This window comes from Pseudorca crassidens, chromosome 15, assembly GCF_039906515.1.
Source record: "Pseudorca crassidens isolate mPseCra1 chromosome 15, mPseCra1.hap1, whole genome shotgun sequence".
NCBI lineage: Eukaryota > Metazoa > Chordata > Mammalia > Artiodactyla > Delphinidae > Pseudorca > Pseudorca crassidens.
In genome coordinates, this window is record NC_090310.1 from 71,212,549 (window position 1) to 71,225,953 (window position 13,405).

Here is a 13,405-nt window from a genome sequence, read left to right on the forward strand (position 1 = left end):
GAATCTTGAGCTCCACCCAGACCTACTGAATCAGAATTTGCACTGTAACAAGCTCCCTGGGTGATTTGTATGCCCTTTAAAGTTTGAGAAATACTAGTGTAACAGATTACTGGACAATCTCTAAACCAGACACATCTGTCCCTTGGGCCTCACTAAAGAGGTCTACCTGCAGTTGTAAACACCTCCTTGCTGCAAGGAGCTATGACCAGTCCTATGTAGTGGGTCATGGGGCCAGTAGACCTAGATTACCAACTGACCTCTCTCCCCTCATGGAGCCCAGAGCATGTAAAGATAAAGGACTCCCTCCTTAGGACCCATCCTTATGCCACTGAGCCCAGAGTTCAGTCTCTGAAGGGGTAATGAAGGCAGAAATCCCAACAGCTTGTGACAGTTTTTCATAGTGACCTTAAATTCTGCAGAAATTGTCCTCATTCTTGCTTTTTCATTCATGACTTGATCAAGTTGTCCCTTTTTCTAGCCTTCCCTTTTATAAGTCTTATGAAAGGAAAGTGAATGAGACTAAAGCTTGGATGGTTACCTGTTCTGTGTCAAGTACCAGATGCTTAATTTATGTGATCTCATTTAAGCCTTACCTCCCACTATGTAAAGTAAACCTTATCACACCCCTTTTACAGACTTGAAACCAAACAACAAAACCCAAGGCTCAAAAATTAAGTAACTAGCCAAAGATCATTCTTAAATGAGAAGATAATAATTGCTTGAGTGGTAGACCTTGAAAAATTCTCCTCCACTGGGTAGAAATAAGTGACTCAAATAGCATTTCTTTCCTCTGGTCTTGTTTGTTTTCAACGTCCCGCCTGATTATAGCTACTGGAATTTCATTAATGATCTCATCCATGCCCACAATGCTTGGGCATGCTTATAAATACTTGCCATGTTTTATTTCATTTAATCTTCATAGGAACCCTGTGACATTGCTTTTATGACTCCATTTTATAGATGGGGAGACTGAGAGCTGTCAGAAATGGAAAATAGCTTGGCAGTTCCTCAAATGGTTACACATAGAGTTACCATATAACCCAGCAATTCCAGTCCTAGGTATATACCCAAGGAAGTGAAAACATACGTCCACACAAAAACTTGTACACCATTGCTCATAGCAGGGTTATACATAATAGCCAAAAAATGGAAACAATCAAAACATCCATCATCTGATGAATGGCTAAACAAACTGTGGTATATCCATATAATGGAATATTATTCAGCCACAAAGGGAATAAACTACCGACTCATGCTACCACATACACAAACCTTGCAAACATTATGTGAGAGAAGTGAAAGAACCAGCCACCAAGGACCACGTATTGTATGATTCCATTTATAGGAAATGCCCAGAATAGGCAAATGCATAGACACAGAAAGTAAACTAGTAGTTGCCTAGGGCTTGAGGAGTGATGGGGAGAGTAAGGAGGGTGAAAGCTAAGGGAATGGAGGGTTTTTTTTTTTTTTGATTCTGAAATGTTCTAAAGTTGATTGTGGTGATGGTTGCATAACTCCATGAATATAGTAAAAGCCATTGAATTGTATACTTTAAATGAGTGAATTGTATGGCAAGGGAGTATCTCAAAAAAAAAACTGTACAAAAACCAGAGAAACTAAAATCGAAACAACTGTGTGGCAGAGTCAACAGTTCAAACCGGAAATTCTCTGTCCTGCACCCCCTTCTACTTAATATACGCCATCCACCGTTCAGTCATGGCTCCCACCCCAGGCTCTGCACTGACATCCTGATGCTGGGCACCCCTGCTCTGTTAGGTTAGAAGACCTGGAGTGGGACCTGGGAAACAGCAGGTATTAAAGTTTCCCGGTAATTCCCAATGTGCACCATGTTCTGGATGGAGAAATCTTCTCAAGCCTGGCTCCGGGGGTCTGGTACCATGCGTCTGTGTTCAGAGACTGTGATCTACGTGGTCTCTAAAAGATTTGGCATGAAATTTTGATCAAAGCAACTGCTTCTATGCTTTTTCAGTGGAGGTTGTTTGTGGCGTAGCAGTCAGAGAAATTGAACTGTCAGAAACTAATATAAGAATAATAAGGGAATATTTCTTCATTGAACATCCAAGATGAATAATAGCAGGAAAAATAAAATTTAAATTAAATTGAATATGTATATGACGTTACTTTTTTGTTAAAAGACTATATTAAAAGGAGACCACCAGACCCTCAATTTTTTTTTCAATAATGTTAGTGTTGTATATCCTGGCTAGAATAAAACACATTTCATAAAACACCTACACGGTTCTGCAATGCATTGTGAATGGCCTCTCTGGAGAAATCTTACATGCCTTTCAACTTTAGTAAGACATAGTAAGATGGTAATAATAGAAGTTTTTGGCATATAATTCTGCAGACATTTTAATCATTTTTAGCTTTACTGATGAAAACCAGGGCTCACCTCACCTGCTACTGCCCTGTAGTAGTTTGGGAGAGATGAATAGGGCAGAAAGAACCTCTTTGTTCCCTACATAGCTGGGGCCATGGAGTCAAAAGCCAATGGGAATGTATTTGAAATTATATTAGTTGCAATAGAGTTTAGCTGCTCTTGGAGAAACTCAAAATGAGTGTGGCTTAATAAATGAGAAGTTTATTTCTCTCTCACATAAAAGTCCAAGATGGTGTGGCTGCTTTGTCCTTCGCTAGTGCTCGGGGATTGGGATGCTTCTATACATGCTGCTCTTCTGCTCCTAGGCTATTTCCTTTCTCCGTATGGTCAAGGTATGGCCCACCATGACCACCTCCACCACATCTGCATTGGAAAGAGAGGGAGAAAAAGAGCAGAGCCTGCCTCTTCCTTCTACGGACAGGAACTGGGAGTTGTATACATCACTTCAGCTTACATCCTACTGGCCAGAACTTAACTGTCTTAAACATAGGACCACATCTAGCTACAAGGGAGGTTAGGAATTGTAATATTATTTTGGTTGGCTAAATGCCCAACTGAGAGTCCAGGTTTCCTATTACTATAGAACAATGAGAAAATGGATATTGGGGCATAACAGTTTCTGATAAAGGGAGACCAAAGGGCTTGAAATCATGGATATCATAAAGATAAAATGAGTTTTCTCCTTGGAGTTGTCTAGTATTACCTCTCCATCACGTAATGCGGAAGCAGATCCAGTTAGCTCCTTCCTTTCTCCAATCCTGCTTGTCTCAGGGTCCTCCTGAAACTCGGGTTCAGGGAAAACTTAGTGAGGGTCCACTCTGTGTTGAGTGCATAATGAGCCTTCAGTTACTCACAAAAATCCCATGAAATAGGTCCTATATCTGTTTGCCGGTGGAAGACAAGTGGATCAGAGAGGCTAAGTGACTGTCCCAAAGCCACACAGCTGACTGAGTTTCTACTGATTGGTGTGTCTAGATGCTAATGAGTTAGATCTTTAAGGAGACCACACCTGGAACAAGGGGGGAAGGTAATGGGGCTTAGGAAGATGGAAGAGTAGGTACTAAGGGCTGTACAGCTACAAGAACTTCCATCGGGTGGAAATTTAGGGTTCGTGTGGGAGTGGTGGGAGATGCAGTGGAAGGAACAGGCAGAGGCCAGTTCAGTGGGACATCTATTAATAAATGGGCTTTTGCAGGCAAGGGGGAGCCCTGATGGGTTTAAGCGGGAGAGTGACACGGTCAGGTTTGCCTTTTAGAAATCTTCTCTGGGGGCAGATCAGCTGGGACCTGGAGAAAAGATCTAAGCGAGAGATGAACTAACACCTTCGTGGTGCCAGTGGCAGCACAGGGACAGAGTCAATAGATGTCAAGGAGGTAAACCTATAGTTCTGATTGAATGTGGGGGTGAGGAAGAGAGAGAATTACAGGACAATTCCTAGGAGGACCTAGCTCGATGGTGTTGATGATGGTTCCATTTATGAAGAAAGGTTTAACTAGTTTCTCTCCAACTGCAAAAATAATAGTTCCAAACACCCTCATGGTAGGAGACTCTACAATTGAGAAATCTGTGGGAATCAGGTGACCAGGGCAATTATCGATACAAACTTCTGAAAGCCCTTATTAATACAATTTTACCCCTACAACATTAAGGCAATGATAGGGTCCTGAATAAAGATGGTGTCAATGACTTTTTCCACATCTTGAATTAGTAAAATAGCAAAAATAGGTACTGTACCATTAACTCCCACTGACTGTAGCTCTCTTGAAGTTTTCGGTATCATCTTTCTCCATAGTTTCAGTGGACTACATGTACATATGTTTTGCTCTGTTGAAGATAATAAGCATATTCAGAGGCATTTTCTTTTCGTGTCCAATGCTCCACCCCAATGCTTAATGCTTTTCTGATTTTACGATCTGGATTGTCAAAGTCACCATATCTAGGTCATGATTCAAAGTAACTATCACTGATTCATGTGTAAACTTGATGCCAAGTTCTCATATCTGCAGTAGAGGCATAGAGAGTTTTGAGTAAGGGGAGATTGCTGCAGGGGAGGGACTGCCACATTTTAAAGCTGGTTAGGAGTACCCTGGACCATAAACGTGGGAGTCAACCTTCACTTCCCCTGCAGTTTCTGGTACTTCATGCATGTGCTTCTGTTCACTTGACTCCAGCTGCAGGTCCCCCTGAGACCGAGGGGAATGGGAAAGGGGAAAGGCAGCTTGAGTCCCCCTCACAGGTGTGAGCTCCAAATCCTCTCATGGCTGAGCTAGCTTTGCCCTTAGGTTTGTGCTCAGATAATGGCTCATCTGCTTTGTTCCTGAGAAGTTGAACTACACAAAGGAAAGAGAGGAACTCAGGCTCTGGCATTTGCTGACTGTGTGACCCTGGGCAAGTTCAACTGCACAGTCTCCATTTTCAGGGGCTAATAGGGGAGCCATAGCTGCAGAATTTCTGTGTAAGTCAAGGATGAAATCTGTTGGGAATTAGCGCAAGGGGGTGTTGGCTAATGGACTTGCAGCTGCATTTACATGGCAAACTGTCCATGTTTAGTCTCCTTATACTATATAAAGTACAAATAAAAACACCAAAGTTTTCACAAGGTGAAATTATTCATAATTTATGTGAAATTAAGGAAAATTCACTTGTCTGTCCCAAAGAAGAAGAAAAATAATGGTATGAAGTTATATCAATAGATAATCCATCAGAATAGGGAAAGATTGATTTTATAATGGAATGATGATAATACAGTACATCCATCCTACCTTCAAAAGGGCCACAGAGGTTGAGGACTTACAGCAGTGTGATCCTTTACTTACGGTGGGAAGCAAAGGCTTCAATGATCCCAGTGTAAGTGCTTCTCTCTTTTTGAATTTATAACCACATCAGTTTGTTCTGACACCATTATTGCTACTCTTCAAGAAAGGTTTTGATAGTCACAGGCAGGAAAAAAAATTGTTTCACATACTGTAGAAATAATTGGCAAAAGCCATCAGAAAGGAGTTGAGGTGGGACAAGTGGGAGAATGAATGCTCCCTAACCCACAGGGCTGTTGGGAGAATTAAATGAGATGATGCATGTGAATCTCTAATGGTACACAGCATTGGCTCAGTAAATGTTACCTAGAACTAGAATTAATTTTTCAAGATGCATTCCTCACTCATTCCCCAATTCAATACTTAGTCTTGTCTCTTACTGATAGAAATAGATATAGGCAGGATCCCAAACCCGACATTCTTGGCCAACTTTCTAAGAAAGCATACGTTAGTCCAACTTTTGAAAATTATCAATGCCTTCTGAATAATAAAGGCTCTGAGAAGTTCTGCAGGAAAGAAACTCGCTGACCTTTGTTTAACCCAGTGTTTTCCAACCTTTTTGGACAACAACTCATCTATTATGTCGTATTATTTTGTTTGTGGACCACCTGTTGGCATTTTTTTGGGGACAAGAGTTCTATGGAACAACCTATGGCAAAATGAAAATTTCACCATCAGCAGTTTGTCAGGCTAGGGACTTCTAAGGAATGAGTGACTGCAAACTTTTTAGGAGAAAAATTAAGTTCTCTTCTCCCCATCAATCAAGTGAAGATCGCTTGACTTTGTGAGTAGAATTTTATGACAGATGAAGTGGCATAGTATGACTTGACTGATGTCACTGATTTCCAGCCCTTGGAGGTCAAGGGGATGGTGAGGTGGTGAAACACCAGGTTACACATTGGTCTTGGCATTGCTTGGCAATTATCCTTAAATCATCCTTCACACATGAACAGAGGTCCAAAGTTCATAGTCCCATTTACTCCAGCTCATCTTCTTTGGCCCTAATAACAGCTTTAGGAAGTAGGCAGGTGTTAAAGGCTGAATGTTTGTGTGCTCTCAAAATTCGTATGTTGAAGCCCTCGTAAGTGTAATGGTATTTGGGAGTGGGGCCTTTGGGAGGTAATTAGGTTTAGATGGGGTCATCACGGTGGGGCCCTCATGATGGGATTGGTGCCCTTATCAGAAGAGGAAGACAGATCTTGCTTTCTCCATGTGCATACACTGAGGAAAGGCCATGTGAGCACCAATGAGAAGATGGCCATCTACAAGATAGGAGGAGAGCCCTCACCAGAAACTGCATCAGCAGGCACCTGATCTTGTACTTCCCCAGCATCTAGAACTGTGAGAAACAAATGTGTAAGTCACCCAATCTATGGTATTTTGTTATAGCAGCCTGAGCTGACATAGACAGTAGAGTAGGAAATGGTTGATCTCATCTTATATCCAAGGAAACTGAGATGTCAAGAGATGAAGCTATTTAAGAATAAAGAGCTAGAACTAGAACTTATGCCCCCTGAGCCCCCAATTCAATTTAATTCAACAAGCATTTATTTAGCACCTACTAGGTACTGTGCTAGGTTCTGGGAGTGTAGGGTGACAAAATCAGAGATTCTGCAGAGTTTAGAAGAGACAGATGCGAATAAAAGTCACGACAGTGTGAAAAGTACAACAGTAGACTCAGAGGGGATCAGGATGGGGGTATATGAGTGGGGTTTTGAAGGATAAATAACAGTTCTTCCAAGGGAAACAAGCAGGGAAAGACAGGATATTTCTATGATTTTGTTATAGTCCCCCTCTACTCACCCCTCATAGGAGGAGGCTGGCCTTAGAGGATATTAGTTGTGTGTGGTGTGTCTAGTTTCCAAGAAAACAAAATTCTGAGGATGTCACCTTCATTCCTTTCCACTTATTTTTGAACAAAGTTGGAGGCATAAGTGCTTTGCAAGAGCCATGTCACATTACAACATGATGATGGATGGGAGAAATTCATCAATGTTGGCTGAGAAATTCATCTATTTATTCATCTATTTATTAAAGTTTTAAAACTTTAATAAATCAAATGTTTTAAACCTGGGATTGAAAAAACAGCCAAAGACACAGCATTCTGGTGTTGGTTTACACACGGTTCCAATCCATTTGCTAGGAGCTGGGGAGGCCTTTTCCCTGGGGCCTGCTTTGCAGGGACTCCTGCCATGTTTCAATCCAAAGTTCCCTTCCCTTGATTAATGTGATTTTTCTGTATTTTCTTGGTAACTCTGAACTAATGAGAAACAAAGATCTTGGAAATCACCTCCTCCAGTTCCTTTTGATAGGGTCCTCAGTAGAACGGAACAATTAATTATGGGTGGCACCTGGGGAGGTTGCTTTTAAACAGCCACAGTGGTAACAGTCACAGCAGCCCAATATCACCTCCACCGCCACCTTTCTTTTATCTTTTTAAATTTATTATTATTTTTTATTGGAGTATAGTTGATTTACAATGTTGTGTTAGTTTCTGCTGTACAGCAAAGTGAGTCAGTTATACATACACACATATCTACTCTTTTTTAGATTTTATTCCCATATAGATCATTACAGAGTATTGAATAGAGTTCCCTGTGCCATTCAGTAGGTTCTTATTAGTTATCTATTCTATATATAGTAGTATGTATATGTCAATCCCAATCTCCTGATTTATCCCTCCCCCCTCTTTTCCCCCCTGGTAACCACAAGTTAGTTTTCTTTTTTTTTTTTTTTTTTTGTGGTACGCGGGCCTCTCACTGTTGTGGCCTCTCCCGTTGTGGAGCACAGGCTCCGGATGCACAGGCTCAGCGGCCATGGCTCACGGGCCCAGCTGCTCCGCGGCATGTGGGATCTTCCTGGACCGGGGTACGAACCTGCGTCCCCTGCATCGGCAGGCAGACTCTCAACCACTGCGCCACCAGGGAAGCCCCAGAAGTTAGTTTTCTACATCTGTGACTCAACTTCTGTTTTGTAGATAAATTTGTACCATTTCTTTAGAGTCCACATATAAGTGGTATCATATGGTATTTGTCTTTCTCTGTCTGACTTCATTCAGTATGACAATCTCTAGGTCCATCATGTCACTGAAAATGGCATTATTTCATTCTTTTTTATGGCTGAGTAATATTCTATTGTATATATGTACTACATCTTCTTTATCCATTCCTCCATTGATAGACATTTAGGTTGCTTCCATGTCCTGACCATTGTAAATAGTGTTGCAGTGAACATTGGGGTGCATGTATCCTTTCAAATTGTGTTTTTTTTCCGGTTATATGCCCAGGAGTGGGATTGATGGATCATATGGTAGCTCTATTTTTAGTTGAGGAACCTCCATACTGTTCTCCACAGTGGCTATACCAATTTACATTCCCACCAATAGTGTTGGAGGGTTCCCTTTTCTCCACAGTCTCTCCAGCATTTATTGTTTGTAGATTTTTTTGATGATGGCCATTCTAACCAGTGTGAGGTGACACCTCACTGTAGTTTTGATTTGCATTTCTCTAATAATTAGTGATGTTGAGCATCTTTTCATGTACCTTTTGGCCATCTGTTCCACTGGCACCTTTCTACAACTGGGGAGGCTGTGTGCTGTGAGCCTTGTGGACCAGATAGACCAATATTTTTCTGGGCCAAACTGGTGCTGCTTTTGTGAGCATGTGTGGAAAGGGTTCAATTTTAATGATGCCTCTTGGGTGAAATCAGAAGGTCAGGGCAGTGAGAAAATGATCAGTCCATCTGGGGATTCTTAAAGGCTGATGTGTACAACCTCGAGTTGCTCATGGATATTTCTTTTCCTCCCCCTGCAAAAGGGAACAGGAGGGTGGGTAACAAGAGGCCTCTAGGTACCAGGAAGCAGCAGCTGTGCTTTGTTCCTCTGTGGGTGGAAAGTATTCTGGGACTCAAGGAGGCAGCTGGGGACCAAAGGACTGCTTGAAGCTGGGCAGCAGCACGGGAAGGACGGCTTTTAATTAAAGCTCTCTCTGCTTCCTTGCAGTGGCTAAGAGGTCAGCTTCCGAGAATTCTGTCCTCTAGCTTGTTAGGACCCTCAGTCTTAGCTGGGTTTGAGAAATGTATCCTTCTTAGCACATCTTCCTTTACAAACTTTAAAAGGGGTATCTATTGGCTTTTGAAGGAAACTGGCTAAATTTTGGTTAGACTCTCCCAGCCCTATCAGCCAGCCTGGATGTGCTGATCATTCCATGTTTGAGTCACCATACACCCTCCCCACCAGTTCAATTTGTACCTTTCCTTTTTGCTCTGTGCCACGTGAGGCTATGTAATTTGTAAATTGCACTACCTGGGCTCCCTTACCTTCTGCCTTATGCTTGGGTTTGGCCAATGAGAGGAGATCAGAGTGTGGGAAGGGAGAGACTAGGGTCTTTATTCCCTCCCATTCTGTGGAGGTACCATGTCTCTGACACTTCCATGTCTCCTTCTCATTGGGTGATCCCTCTTCGATGGTTCCATTTCTTACTGGGCTTTACTAAACTACTTGCTCTGGAATCCTTCTCCTTCTCTGGGTCAGCTTCTGGCGGACCCAACCAAGACACCACCTAATTGGCTATCTTGAAAGAATGGTCAGCATGAACGTGGGTAAGAGATGTTAGGATTCAAACAACACTTGTGCTGTTACAGCCCTGAACCAACCAGAGAGGAAGATTGTCTTTGGAGTCAAGTGGGTTAACAATGGGATTTAATCCTGTTAGATAACTGCTTCCAGCTACTTGGGGAAGGAAAGCAAGCACATGGCCCTTTTTGGGATTCACCTTGGATGTGTGTCTAACTCTGCTTGTTCTGGGTTGCTACCATAGTAACAAGAGTAATTAATTTTAGTTACGACATCTCTCTCTTCTCACCACCTCCCTCCACTCCAGTTCATTCTGAACTTGCTTTGAATTATTTTAGTGAAGCAGTCAGAACTCCTATCTACCTTCATCTGAACATTGATAATGTCCTCTTTCTGATTTTATCAGGCTCCATGTTCCTGTCGTATGTATGGCCATTTCTTTGGTGACAAAGCACATGCATATTATAGCTCAGGCCCTTAAACAGGGTTCAGCAATTAAAAAACCCAGATGCATCTGGGACAGTGGTTGGGCCCCTTGTCAACTCAGAACATCTGCTTGGCAGATGGGGCACCTTGGTGTATTGCTGTCATTAGGAGCTGTCAGTCAGAGGAACTGAGACCTGCATTGCCCTCCAAGGTGTTAAATATTAAAAGCTTGCATTTCCAACCAAGAGCTCAGTTCTACTTCACATTTTATTTTTAATTCTCAGTTTTTGTTCACCAGTGTGTATTCATTTCTAGGAGTCGTTCAAAAGGCACATGATGGTCTTTTTTTGATTGACACCTCTCACCCAAAAGTAATAGACATGATAAATGCAGCAGCTGCTTGTGATTCTCTGGGCTGCTCCCCCTCGGCCTATCTGATTTCAGAACCTCTGGGGTAGACGGTTCCATGTTGTTATATCAGAACCATGGAATACTATGCAACTTAAAAAGTCATGGGTAAGTCTACTCATCCACTCAGTAGCACCTGGCCCTGGGATGGGTTCTTGGAAATAAAAATATCAGACCTGATCCCTGAAACGGTATAGTTCACAAGACCACCTCCATGAGACCATGGGGGTTGATGAACATGGAACAAGATAATTAAAATATACCCTGACAAGTTAATGGAAATACAGGAATTAAGGAAGTTTGGGGTGATGAGCATATTTTGGGCGGAGACCCCAGATCCCAGTATGTAAGTTGTGGCAAGTATCATCAGCGACCAGACCTAAAGACTTAGCCTCAGAGGAGACAAGTGGAGTGCCCATTGTTCATAGGCCTTTCGCACTGTAAGACCTTGGATGTCAGCGGGCCCAGTGCTCACTTGTCTCCTCTCCACAAATCCCGACAAGGTAATCATCCAGCCTCTGCTCGGCACCGCCTGGTACTACCTCTGTTGATGAGCTGCAGCCTGACTGGACAGTACAGACAGGAGGAAGCCATTCCTTGGGACTTTGCCCATCGACTCTGGTCTTACCCAAGTATTTCTGCTTCTTTCACACAGCAACCCTTCCTATTTGGGCCGGCACTTTGCATATTCTGCTATCTGTACTGCCCACTTTGGACCTTTGCCCATTAAGACGCTGCTTAAAATACTATCTGTAGAGAATTGCATTATTGTTAACAATTATTTAATTCTACCTTCTCTTTTGTCAAGTTTGATCTTGAACCTGTGTGTGGAAGTGACTCTCTGTCAGTCCCAAGCGTAAACCAAGAGATTTTAAGAGACGTTACAATTATTTACTAGCTTTCTGACTCTTTTCCTCTGCCCTCCAGATGAGCATGTTCCACACAGGGAATGCTCCTTTAGCCTGGGCCCCTGAATGCAAAGACACATGGAACAGAGGTGCAGCTGGGGCCAGGGCCTCAGCTGACCTGCAGTCCACATGTAATATGAATGAGGAATAATCTTTGTTTGTGTAAGCCGTGGAGATTTTGGGGTTGTCTCTGCAGTAAAGCTGACTAATTAATTATCCATATCTGGTTTTAGAATCCAGGTTAATCTAGTCTCATAAGATGGTCTGGAACCTTTCTTTTCTTTTCTCTGAAAGAATTTATACAATATAGAAATAGTCTGTTCCTTCCTTGAACATTTGGTAAAATTTGATTATAAAACTGTCTGGGCATAGTATGTTTTTGGGGGGGTGTAGAAGAATTTTGACAAATGATTCTTAAAAAAATAGTTATTGACATATTCAGATTTTCTATTTTTTTCTCTGTCAATTTTGGCTTTCTATACTTTTATAGAAAAATTCTCCTTATATCTATGTCTTATGTCAACCTAAAGTGATTTGTAAGAATCTCTTATCATTAAAAAACAAACTTTTCTTGTTTATTAATTATGATCTAATGAGAATATTATTTGTGCCTTCTTTCTTGATCACTTTTGTAAAAAAGTTTATCTACATAATTATTATTTTCAGAGAACTTGCTTGTTCTTTGTCAAAACTACTTTTTTCTATTTCATTAATTCTGATCTTATTTTTACTTGCTTATTTCTACCTTTTTGAGTTTTCTTTCTAGGTTTAAAAGTGAATGCATAATTCATTTATTCTCCATATTTCTTACATTAGTTAGCATTAGAGAGTTGGCTGCATATAGCAGAGACCCAAAATAACTACAGCTTAAACAAGACAGAAGTTTATTTTTCTCATGCATGAGAATGTAGGAGGTAGGAAATCCAGGGCTGGCATAGCAACTGTGCTTCACAAAAGCCTAAGGATTCAGGATCCTTTTATTTTGTTGTTTGTACAGTTTTCCTCTTGTCCACTTGTTGCAAGATAATTTATCTCTATGACTCTGTTCCAGCCAACATGAAGGAGGAGGAGAAGAAAGGATTCCCTCCCTTGAAGATATGACCTGGAAATTACATGCATCATGTCTGCTCATATCCCATTGGCAAGAACTCTTCTGATGACCACACAAGAGATGCTGGTAAATTTGGTTTTTATTCTGAGAAGCCCTGTGTTCAGCTAAAAATTAAGGGATATGTTACTGTGGGAGGAAAGGATAATGGATACTGGGAACAACTAGTAGCTCTGGCCACAGTCCATCCCTTTGCTACCCAAACATCCATGTGTTCCCATCTTCCCAACCATCCCTACACCAAAGGAGACAATTCCAAGGTCCCTTGTAGTTATTGAACCCAACTCAGAGTCTAGGATCTCTGGGTAATGCACGGTCCTCTCCATTAGGTCTACATGTGGCTCTTCATGGTGCAATGACTTAAAAAAATACAAGATAAATTATCTGCCTCTCATATAGCCAATATACAATGATGAAGTAGGGTTAGGAAAACAATCATAAAAAAATCTCATTTGGACAGCGGGGAAGGTGAAACACAGAACAGCAAATGCCCCCTAATGACTGATCAAACCCCATTGCCCATCCAGTATGATTCCCTCTCTTGGACGAACTCTTTAGTTCATCATCTTTTGATGTCGTCTGGCATTACCATTTTGGATGTTCTTTCTTATCCATGATCCTCCCTTGACACATTTGAGGTGGGCCATTCAGAGCATGTTCTCCTTGTGGACTAGAAAGATTTTGAAACCCACTTCTTGATGGTACATGTCAAGTCAATTCTTTGTCAAACACCCACAGCCAGCTCTCTTTCTCTTAGAAATAAAA

General features: G+C 41.7%; 1 long non-coding RNA gene across 2 annotated transcripts in view; it reads left to right on the forward strand.

Annotated features, from left to right (window-relative positions):
- LOC137206452 (uncharacterized) overlaps positions 1-13,405 on the forward strand; it is a 122,685-nt gene that overhangs the window by 97,760 nt on the left and 11,520 nt on the right. For both annotated transcript variants that reach the window (XR_010934656.1, XR_010934655.1), the window contains exon 3: positions 12,584-12,709. This is a non-coding gene — a long non-coding RNA (uncharacterized lncRNA). The remainder of the gene's footprint in view (positions 1-12,583; positions 12,710-13,405) is intronic.